The sequence below is a fragment of the Gymnoscopelus microlampas genome (genome assembly GCF_963454915.1).
Source record: "Gymnoscopelus microlampas genome assembly, chromosome: 2".
Lineage (NCBI taxonomy): Eukaryota > Metazoa > Chordata > Actinopteri > Myctophiformes > Myctophidae > Gymnoscopelus > Gymnoscopelus microlampas.
Genome location: NC_139939.1, coordinates 61,390,878 through 61,401,425, shown reverse-complemented (window position 1 = coordinate 61,401,425; position 10,548 = coordinate 61,390,878). Strand labels below are relative to the sequence as shown.

The following is a 10,548-nucleotide window of genomic DNA, read 5'->3' as shown; positions in this document are numbered from 1 at the left end:
CCTCCCTTTCCTGTCCCAGTCAGGTAACTATAATATCTCAATAACAGATCGTATGGAAAACTTATTATTTCTAGATACCTTTCAGTTTGAATATGTTTCATTCTGATCTGTCCCCTCCAGGCCAAGGCTGTGTGTCCAACAGCAGTGTTCACTGGTTGCAGAACAACTTTGGGCCTTTCTCAAGTCTTGTTTCTGTCAGAGAATTCCTGAAGCTCAACCCAGGCTTCTCCCCTGTAAGACCTCATCACCTATAAAACACCAAAGAATGATTAGACCTATATTAATTACTAGATTGTTTTAAATAAAATACAATCCAGCAATTAATTGTTCTTGTTTTTCTTGTGCAGCTGGAGGCTGTAAAGCTCCTGTCTCCAAAGCAGAGTGCAGAACTTGTGGTGTTGCCTCTTGCTCAGAAAGACGTTGTCATCAATGCAATACAATGCAGTGTTTGACTACCTGACTGCATCTCCAAATGAGAAAGGATTGGCTGAGTTTGTGTCCCACCTTGTCTCTGGGAAGGTAAAAACAATAAAGTAGAGATAATAGAAACAGTAACTGTGCACATTTGGTTTGAAATTATAATGTCTTTTTGTAACTTTTCAAGAAAACATTTCGTGCTCATCATACAAAATAATGTAAGTGTATATATCCGTCAATCCATCAATATATTGTGGATTTTGAAGACTTGGTAGATGGGATTCCATTCATTATTATTAGCTGAAGTTAACCCCCGACTTGTTGATCTTCAGTTTCACCAGACTGGACCAGGCCTTGCCTACTCTTCCTCTGGGTGTAGCATCATCCATCACATACAACAAGCTGGCTTTATTCCAGCAAGTTCCACCAGGTGAGATCTTCTATCAAAAGGACGTAAAGTGATATTTAACTTAGTTGTTACATTTACTTTTGATTTGCAATGGTCATTTTGTTATGCCATGGTGTTTTAAGAGTGAACCAAGGCCTTACAGTATCTGCACTTTTTTTCTTAGGCTGCATCATATACAGTGGAGAGGTATTTGCCTTAATTTTGTTTTCAAATTTTAAACGTTAAGTAGAGTATTATTTAAATGTCATCAAATTCACAACTATTTTCCCCCTTTTTCCCCCAAGTGCAACTTTATTCCAGCAAGTGGTAAGTGTTGTATACTTTTCTTGACCTAGTAGTTTGTGAAACATTGTCAAGTATGGCAATCCAAATGTATTTGTAAATGCAAATTTCATACACAAAGGCAATATCAATATTCTTTACATAAGGCATTTAAAGAGAGAAAAATATGTCAAGAAACAAATAGAAGATAGAGTATGGAGAAAATGTATAAAACATTATGGTCAAAGTGCAGTTATAGTTTAACTTTTTCAGTCAAGTTGAACAATATCAGCAATAAATGTGCCTTCATCAAGAGTGTTGTATGTATATAGGAGCATCTGTCCTTATGTTCAGGCATCAACACATGGAACTTATGTCATTACTAGTTTTGTGTTTCAAAAACACGCGTCAGAGACGCCATGCCTTCCTAAATCCCTTTGAACAGAAATTGTTTCCAAACCACTTACATTCCCAGAACATATTCTCTAGTTATTTTTTTCAATCCTTAATTCGTTTGCACTGTTTTCACAGAAGCAGACATTTGTCTTGGAGTTAACAGGTGAATTTTATTTCTCAGATTTATTTAATAAATAATCATGTTGTTGTAATGTAGGAAATGATTGAACCTTTTTTTCCTTTCCTTTACCAAAGCACTGCACTACAGCTCCTCCTCAACAGCGGGCAGATGAGTGGAAGTTTTTGTGACTATGGCATTGAAGATTATGCTTGTGCTTCAGTAAGTCACTTAAGTCCCTCATTGTAGAATGCCTGTCAGTGACGCCTAGTGGCCTGACATGGTACTTACCACTGACAGTCTATTTAGTCAGTAGAGTGTTTGACATAAGCAGGACCAGTCAGACACGAAGATCTCTGTATGTTTCTTTCTGTTCCCTTGTTCCTTGATCCCCTATCCTTTGTGCGTCCATGAAAAGATACCACACATTCACCCTCACACATTCATACTGTTGTAAGACCAATAACCCAATGCCCTTTGGAGAGAAATAAATGATTGGAAAGAAATCCCTTCTCCAGACTCCCCTGATTCTCTGACCGGAATCTAGTCCATATTCGCCGCCTCAACCAGTATATTCTATATAAAAGTAAACAGAGGTGTCCCCCTTCGTACACTCATATTTTAAACAACAGAACCTTTTCTCATCTTGACTTCTTTAAACATTTCCTGTATTTATTTCTGTTCTGCTCTCTCCATTTTCTCCACCCAGGTGTCCATGTTGACAGCACAGGATCTGGCAGCAGTGATGAAGTGTAACCAGTCCCCCAACTCCACTGGTTCCAGACCAGTCTGGAAGCTGTTCTTGTCCAAGTCCTTTGGGGTGTTGGATGCAGCTCTGGATCTTCTTGCCAACACGGTATTAAAAAATGCTTTAACCAGACACTGAAATAAACTCAAATTAAACTTCTAAATTGTGTAATGAATTGGTATACAACAATGACCAAACACTGAAAGTAATTTAGTCAAACATCATATTGACACATGTAATCCTTTGTTTAGTCTGAGACCATGACTGGTCCATTGGCGTCTGTGGCTCTGGATGTGATTGGAGACATGAGACTATCGATGCTGACTAATGAACAGTTGAGGGACAGTGTTGTGATCAGGAAGTGGTTCTCTGGACGTTTGAGAGGGTTCCTGTCATCTGCATCGGGATGGTTTCTACAATGCTTCAGTGACAGGAACCTCAGCTGTCACACATACCAGCAAGTGTAAGTAATAAGTATTGACCTGGAAGCTATTATTCATCATTATAACCCAATCACATTAATGTGCTAATGTAATTCACTTTGAATATTGGTTTGATCTGACATGTTGTTTGATTTAAGAGTTTAGGTCCCCATAAGGTTAAGTCATACTCACAATGATAACTTTCCTCTAGATTCTAGAATAATAAGTCCGTCATAGAGAAGATTATTTCTCATTGTGTTTTTGTTTAATTCACAGTTTGAAGGAGTTTAGCCATCAGTTTGACAACATGACCTCACAGCAGCAGCACTTGGTCCTGAAGGATCTAATCCTCCCTTTCCTGTCCCGCCCACTGTCAGGTACTGACTAACTACATTATCTCAATAATAAATAATGAGTCTATGGGCTCTTTTTAATGGATAATTTACTATTGACTGACATTTTCATACACCCTTTTGTTTGAAAGGGATAGTTCACCCCATGGAGACTTCATGGATATTTTGTTGTTTTTGTCGCATTCCTAAGCCAATAATTTGATGACCAGTGGACCGGTAGGCAGCGGTTCCGGTAGCAGACATAAAGGAGACCCTGTGTGTCCTATCGGAACTGCTGCCGGTCATCAAATTATTGGCTTAGGAATGCGACAAAAACAAAAAAACGTCCACGAATTCAAGTCTCCGTGGAGTGACTAATCGATAGAAAAAAAGTCATTTTGGGGGTGAACTATCCCTTCAATGTTTCATTCTGATCTGTCCCCTCCAGACCGAGGCTGTGTGTCCAACAGCAGTGTTGACTGGTTGCAGAACAACTTTGGGCCGTTCTCAGTCCTTGTGTCTGTCAGAGAATTCCTGAATCTCAACCCGGGCTTCTCCCCTGTAAGATTTATAACTTATAGACTTAAGCTTATACACACATAACATGGAAAAATTATTAAACATACACGTAATAGGTAATTACTTACTTAATATAATATAATATATAATATATATATGTTACTGTAATATACTGGAGGCTGTAAAGCTCCTGTCTCCAAAGCAGAGTGCAGAACTGGTGGTGTTGCCTCTTCCTGAAAAAGATGATGTCATCAACTCAGTGTTTGACTACCTGACTGCGTCTCCAGAGGAGAGGGGATTGGCTGAGTTTCTGTCCCACCTTGTTAAGTTTTCTGGAACGGTAAAAACTATAGCATGATAATGAGAGAAACAGTAACTGTGGATGTTTGTTTTGAAATGACAACCTCTTTTTTTTGTCATTTGACAGGGAAACATTTCCTGCTCATCATACAAAATAGTGTAAGTTTATATCAATATTTTTGTTTTTTGAAGACCAGGTCAAAGTTATTTAATTCATTATTATTGGCGTATGTTAACCGCAACTTTTTGGGTCTCAGTTTCACCAGACTGGACCAGGCCTTGCTTACTCTTCCTCAGAGTGTAGCATCATCCGTCACAAACAACAAGCTGGCTTTACTTCAGCAAGTTCCACCAGGTGAGATCTTCTAGATCTGCTGTATATGTTTACACTTCATTTGCAATTGGTAGTGACTATACCATTGTGTCAATACCGAAACGGAAAAAAAATGACTAAGTCCAGAGCTCGATGAATGTTAGGGACCAAAAAAAAAGTCACTACCAATCAACTTTAAATTGCCTGAAACGTACTCCTAACAGGTTTTTGGGGGAACAATTTTTTTTTCGTTTCGGTAGTGACACAATGGTGTCACTACCGAAATGAAAAAAAAATTACTAAGTCCAGAGCTCGATGAATGTTAGGGACCAAAAAAAAAGTCACTACCAATCAACTTTAAATTGCCTGAAACGTGCTCCTAACAGGTTTTTGGTGGAACAATGTTTTTTTTTCGTTTCGGTAGTGACACCATTGCGTTTATTGATCTGTGGTTCAAGCAAAGGCTCAGCCCATTCCTGCCAGCTGTGTCCAAAGATTTCCTGTCCTGTCTCACCACTAAAAACCTAAATTGCCTCTCCTACCAAGCCCTGTAAGTGTCATAGCCCCCAACACTGTAACTGTTGTACATAACCTGGCTGTGAGCTTCACTGTTGTGTTGTACCAGAGTGCTCCACTCATACACACAGTATATGCTGTACCTTAGACCTGTTCTTTGCCACAAGAGCCAACGATCAGTAAACTCAAACAATATGAATGTAACTATACAAGGGCCCCTATGCTAGGGATGTTCATAGTTGAGCTGCGTGGTTCATTGGCAGATGACCACCATGGGTAGTGTAGAAGTTATGTATATGTTTTACATTATGTAAGTTATGTATATGTGTCTGTATACATTCATTCAATACAACATTTTACCAATCACTTTGCTTTCATCATGGCCTTCCTCACCAGGAACACAACCACAGGTTAGGACTTCCATTCATCCTATCTGCAAATCAATGGCACAAGCTTGATGAACACCTTATATCCTACAGCAGTGATTATCTATATTTCAAAGACCCCCAATTATGCATTGATTAGGCCACAGACCCCCATTTGATACATTTTCTATTTCAAAGTCCTCAATATAACTCTATGGGTGTACACATTTCTACACTCTTGAGTTACGGACCATTAAGTCTACCAGTTGTATTCATTAAAATAAGAACCAGAATGTAGCTTTTCAGATTCAGATTCAGATTCAGATTCAGATGACTTTATTTATCCCCGGGGGGCAATTCAGTTTCTACAGATCTCACCATGACATGACATACGTAGAGCAACAGTAAAAACACGAAACAGAGAACGCTCATATTGATCGACCTAGTACATTGTACATTGTTCCTTGTGTTAAGAGTAGAGCAGCAATGCATAGAAAAAGACATAGATATATGTATTCAAAAACACTCAGTAGAAAAAAGTACATAAGGTGCGTATACATAGTGCAGGTTTTTAAATAGTTGCATACTGTCGTTGAGGTATACACACATAAATAAATAAAAAAAGCACTTCAGTTATTTATCAGCATTTAGCAGCCGAATGGAATGTAGCTTTTAAAATAATAATGATCTTAAAATAAAAAATGAAATATCCACATTGATGTATTATGTACTTCCTGGTCCAGATCCTAGCTGTAGTTCACAATATCCAGCCAGTGGAGAATGGTTGCAGAAGAACTTTGGAGCCTTTGCTGCTGTTGTCTCATTCCGTGACCTAGGGACGCTCTACTCCAACTTTTCAGCGGTATTGTTTACAGTTTTTTTTATAGAATAGAATTTGTTTCCTGTCTTAAAATCTCTATGGTACGCTGTTCATTTTAAATCTCTCTACACGGTTTGTGATATTGTGTATCCACTCACTGTTCGTGTGTGTGTGTGTGTGTGTGTGTGTGTGCGTGCGTGCGTGCGTGCGTGCGTGCGTGCGTGTGTGTTGTATGCTTGCATGGTTGCAGATGGACGCCCTGACCCAGCTTACAGTGACACAGTTAGCAGAGGTCTCGTCCACACCTGGTCAGCTCACCTCATCTTCTCAGGTCGCCATGGTGATGAACCACGTTCCCAACAAACACCTCACAGCGTTCTTCGATGACTTCTCGCCTGCCATCCTGGTGAGAGGGGACACATTTCAACATTAAACTGCCTTTTCCAGTGATGGAAAGTAATTAAGTATATTTAGACGGTAGAGGTATATTTAGATGTAGAGGTACTTTGACTTTACTTGAGTATGTCCATTTTTCAATACTATACTATACTTCTACTACACTGCATCTCAGAGGCAAATCTAGTACATTTACTCCACTACAATCATTTGAAAACTTTAGTTACTAGTTACTTTGCAGATTTGGATTATCAATACAAAACATATGTATAATATTAACCAATTACTTACTTAATCTCCATTTCATTACTTTCTTTTTTCTGCAGGCTCATGAGAGTTCGTTCCCCGCTACAGTGAGGTCTGCCATGTTGCAAGTCGTGTTTGACCGCGCCAACCTCTCTGAGCCCTCTATGGAAGACAGCAGTGTGCAAGCGTGGCTCCACATGCGCCTACGCCCCCTACTGGTTGACCTCTCACCGAGCCATGTCGGCCCTTACTTCAGCATTGTGGCAGGGAGGAGCTGTGCCACAAAGCAGCAAGCGTAAGTGGAGCACCTTTACCTGTTCTTTTCCTTGGGGATTGGGGGATTGCCCTTGGCCTTTAGCTGAAAGTTTTTTTGTGGGAAACATTGGGTGTATTCCCAGTGGGTGAGAGATCATGGGGTAAAAAGTATCATATTATCTTGTAATATAATACTATAATATAATATATCCTGGTTGACACACTTACTTTTTTATTGTTGTTGACCTACAAACTAGTGGCACAGTAACAATATCTTTAGAATTTGACCTTTTAGTATGCCTTCTCTTTTTGTGACGCAGAGTTACTGTCCTGAATGTGATTCTATCAACGCTTGGGGACGTCACACAGACGGAGATACACAATCACATCATTCAGTCTCTCAAAGGTAAAGGACGACCACAAAGTAAACACTGTAGCTCATGAATGAATGAATGAATGACAGGCAGCATTCTTACTGTACATCTATCTACCCTGTTCTTATAGGATCAACTCCTCTCCGCTGCTATGGTGACAACTACAACCACAGTTTCTATGGTTTCCTGGAGAGCTCATTCATGGGATTCCAGTTCCCCAACCTGTCCACGTTCATGTCGCTCATGCCCAGCGACAGGATGCCTCAGGTGTGTGTGTGTGTGTGTGTGTGTGTGTGTGTGTGTGTGTGTGTGTGTGTGGAGGGGGGGGGGGGGGATAACCAGTGGTCTAAAGTGACTAAGTTAAATTTTGAGGAATTTTTCCTCTTTTTTTTCCCCTTTTGCTTCTACTTCACTACATCTCAGAGACAATTTTTGTAAAAAAAAATCCAAGATAAAATACGCTAAAGACCTGAAAGTGCAGCACAAAATAGACGCTCAGGGTATCATCACGTTGCTGTGGTTTCCAGCATAGCGGTAACGCAGCGCTCCTATTGAAAACAATTCAAAACATACGGTGCACTCAGGGGAAAAAAACGCCTTGGTGGACACACAGCCCCTATGAGAGAAATGGCTGCTGTGTGAATAATGTTCACGTTTCCGTTATGCTACTGTAACTGTGTCTTCAGCTGCTGAACTCCATGCCACCTTCAGACCTTGGCAGTTTCCTCCGTCGCCCTGGTATTGTTGACGATGAGGGACAACTCTGCCAGATCTACCAGAACTACATTCAGACTACTGTGTTCCTGGAGAACGTAGGCACTACACAACCACAGAGCAGACACTCATGTGTATATGTATAGTGTATACATGATACTGTACAGTATAGAGCAGTTGTTCTAACATTTTCATGTCAAGGACCCCCAAATTGCTTGTATTTGGACGTAGACCCCCATTTGGCTGCAGTCCAGAGACCCCATAAGAGAAGATTTGTTAAAAACTAAAATATTTAAAAAAAAATGTGAAAAGTCAAAAGTTATGCTAACATAAAAATCTTGTTTCTATGGTGGTCCGTTGTACTGTGAACTCCCTCAAGGACCCCACTTTACGTATTGTATTGTATGCTGACTGCAGGAGAGACTCCCTGCGGTTGTGCGGCGTCCCACGCTGCCTCGCGTCTGGCCCCTGGCTCTCAACAGCAGTGATAGGTCACAGGTCAACTTCTGGTTCGATCGCAGTCTCACCGATGACTTGGTCTTCCTCAACAAGAACCTGCTCACCTCCACCACCACACAGGGTGCCACCTGTCTGTCCTTCCAAAAACTGTAAGTGGACTTAAAGAAATGCTTTTCAGTTAAATGTGATAAGCTTGATATTTAGTACTCCAGTTCTGCACAGCTATTGTGTCTGTGATGAGCGGTTCTACATTACATTGTACGGTATTTTATGTAAAATAATTTTTCATAGTCATACATCATGATTTCACGCTTTGTCTGTTTTGACTGAATTATTTTTTGTTCAATTCTAGTGTTTCAGTTCTGGGCACACACAAGTACAGCATCGCAGACTTTGCAGAGAGCGACGTGTACGGCGTCATCAAGGCCTACCTTGTCTCAGGTCACTTTTTCATCTTTGTTATTTGTTTTTGTTGTTATTTTTTAAAGTGTTTTTTTACAAGTTTGGATTCAAGATTTGATTCCAAAAATGTGTTACCTTACATAATTTTTTATATTTTATTGTGTTTACAGGAACGACGCCCAAGTGTTACGATGCCAACGATCCGGAACTGAACTCTACCGCCTGGTTCGCTCAGTACATAGGCCCCTTCATGCCTTTCCTCACACTACAGGACCTCAATACTTTTGGTTCTATACAGGTATTGCTCAGTAGGAAGGAAACTTTATATTTGTATGAATGTACAATATACATATCATCGCTGGTGCGTGGAAACCTTGTATGTCCAAAACTGTTACTTTTCAGGAAATGGAAAAAAGAACCAGTGTTCAAATGGATCCAATGTAGTTATTTTTTTTAAATCACTTAAAGGAGAAATCCGGTCATTTTAAGTGTTATGTTTGATGTGTGTCAAATCACTTACCAACGTATAAATGAAAATCGCGTAAATCCACAGAGCCCCCTATCGACCCCCACCGTTGTCATTGTAGGAGGATATAGAATAGCCCAAATTCGCCTATTTTAACCAATGCAAAGTCTGTTTTTTTGCTTCTAGTACTCATTGTTGAGTCCCATGATAATGTAACAGGCGCTAAAACTCCCGACAAGCTAACGGCTAATAACAAACGAGCTAACGCTGGGGCTGCTTATCTCTCTGAATGGCAGCCCCAGGTTGCCAGGTCGGGAGAGAAACCAGCAACCAGCATTAGCTCGTTCTGTTATTAGCCGTTAGCTTGTCGGGAGTTTTAGCGCCTGTTACATTATCATGGGACTCAACAATGAGTACTAGAAGCAAAAAAACAGACTTTGCATTGGTTAAAATAGGCGAATTTGGGCTATTCTATATCCTCCTACAATGACAACGGTGGGGGTCGATAGGGGGCTCTGTGGATTTACGCGATTTTCATTTATACGTTGGTAAGTGATTTGACACACATCAAACATAACACTTAAAATGACCGGATTTCTCCTTTAATCACTGTCAGCCTTGCCTCCCTATTTTTGGCATGGCAGAGGCGAATTTGCTAATAATCTACGGATCTACAAGGTCACAACGCATCGTGATGCAACATTTTGTGAGCTTACCGATCTGCTATTTATGCTACTTTTGCGTGACACTGTCATACGGCAAAGTATAAAATACGGCATTTATCTATGAACACACTTAAAAAGATGAAATGTGGAGATACAAGGTTTCTGCTTGACAGTGACGATATGCATGTATGTACTTTATGCATGTAGAAGATGAATGGACGGATGAGAAATGCATATAATTGTGAGGGATAGTGGACATCCTAACTCCTCTGTGTTTATATCCTGTCTAGGTCATCCAGGTGTTCACTGTAAACCCGCTGAACTGCTCTGCTCAACCATTCAGTTCTGGACGCCAACTTCACCGCCTACTACACTGAACTGATCTACCTACAGGACCCCAACTTCAATCCCCTGCTGTAAGTCTGAACTGTGAAACGATGAGCTTAACCCATTCAATCCGGGAACACGTCTGTGTCATTTTCGATTTATTTGGCTATTCAAAAATAGCAGATCTACAAGTTTATATTGCGACCAAGTGCCACGCTATGAACTTGTAGATCTGCTATTTTTGAAAAATAGTGAAAATGTGTGCAAATCTTTGAATATATATATTTCTAAAGAGAACATTTTTAACT

At 40.2% G+C, this 10,548-nt stretch overlaps 1 long non-coding RNA gene across 1 annotated transcript; it reads left to right on the top strand.

The window, feature by feature from the left end:
- Window positions 1-749: 749 nt before the first annotated feature.
- Window positions 750-1,646, top strand: LOC311035680. Its single transcript, XR_014599762.1, has 4 exons — window positions 750-847; window positions 990-1,012; window positions 1,111-1,132; window positions 1,619-1,646. It is a non-coding gene; the product is annotated as an uncharacterized lncRNA (long non-coding RNA).
- The last annotated feature ends 8,902 nt before the right edge of the window (window positions 1,647-10,548 follow it).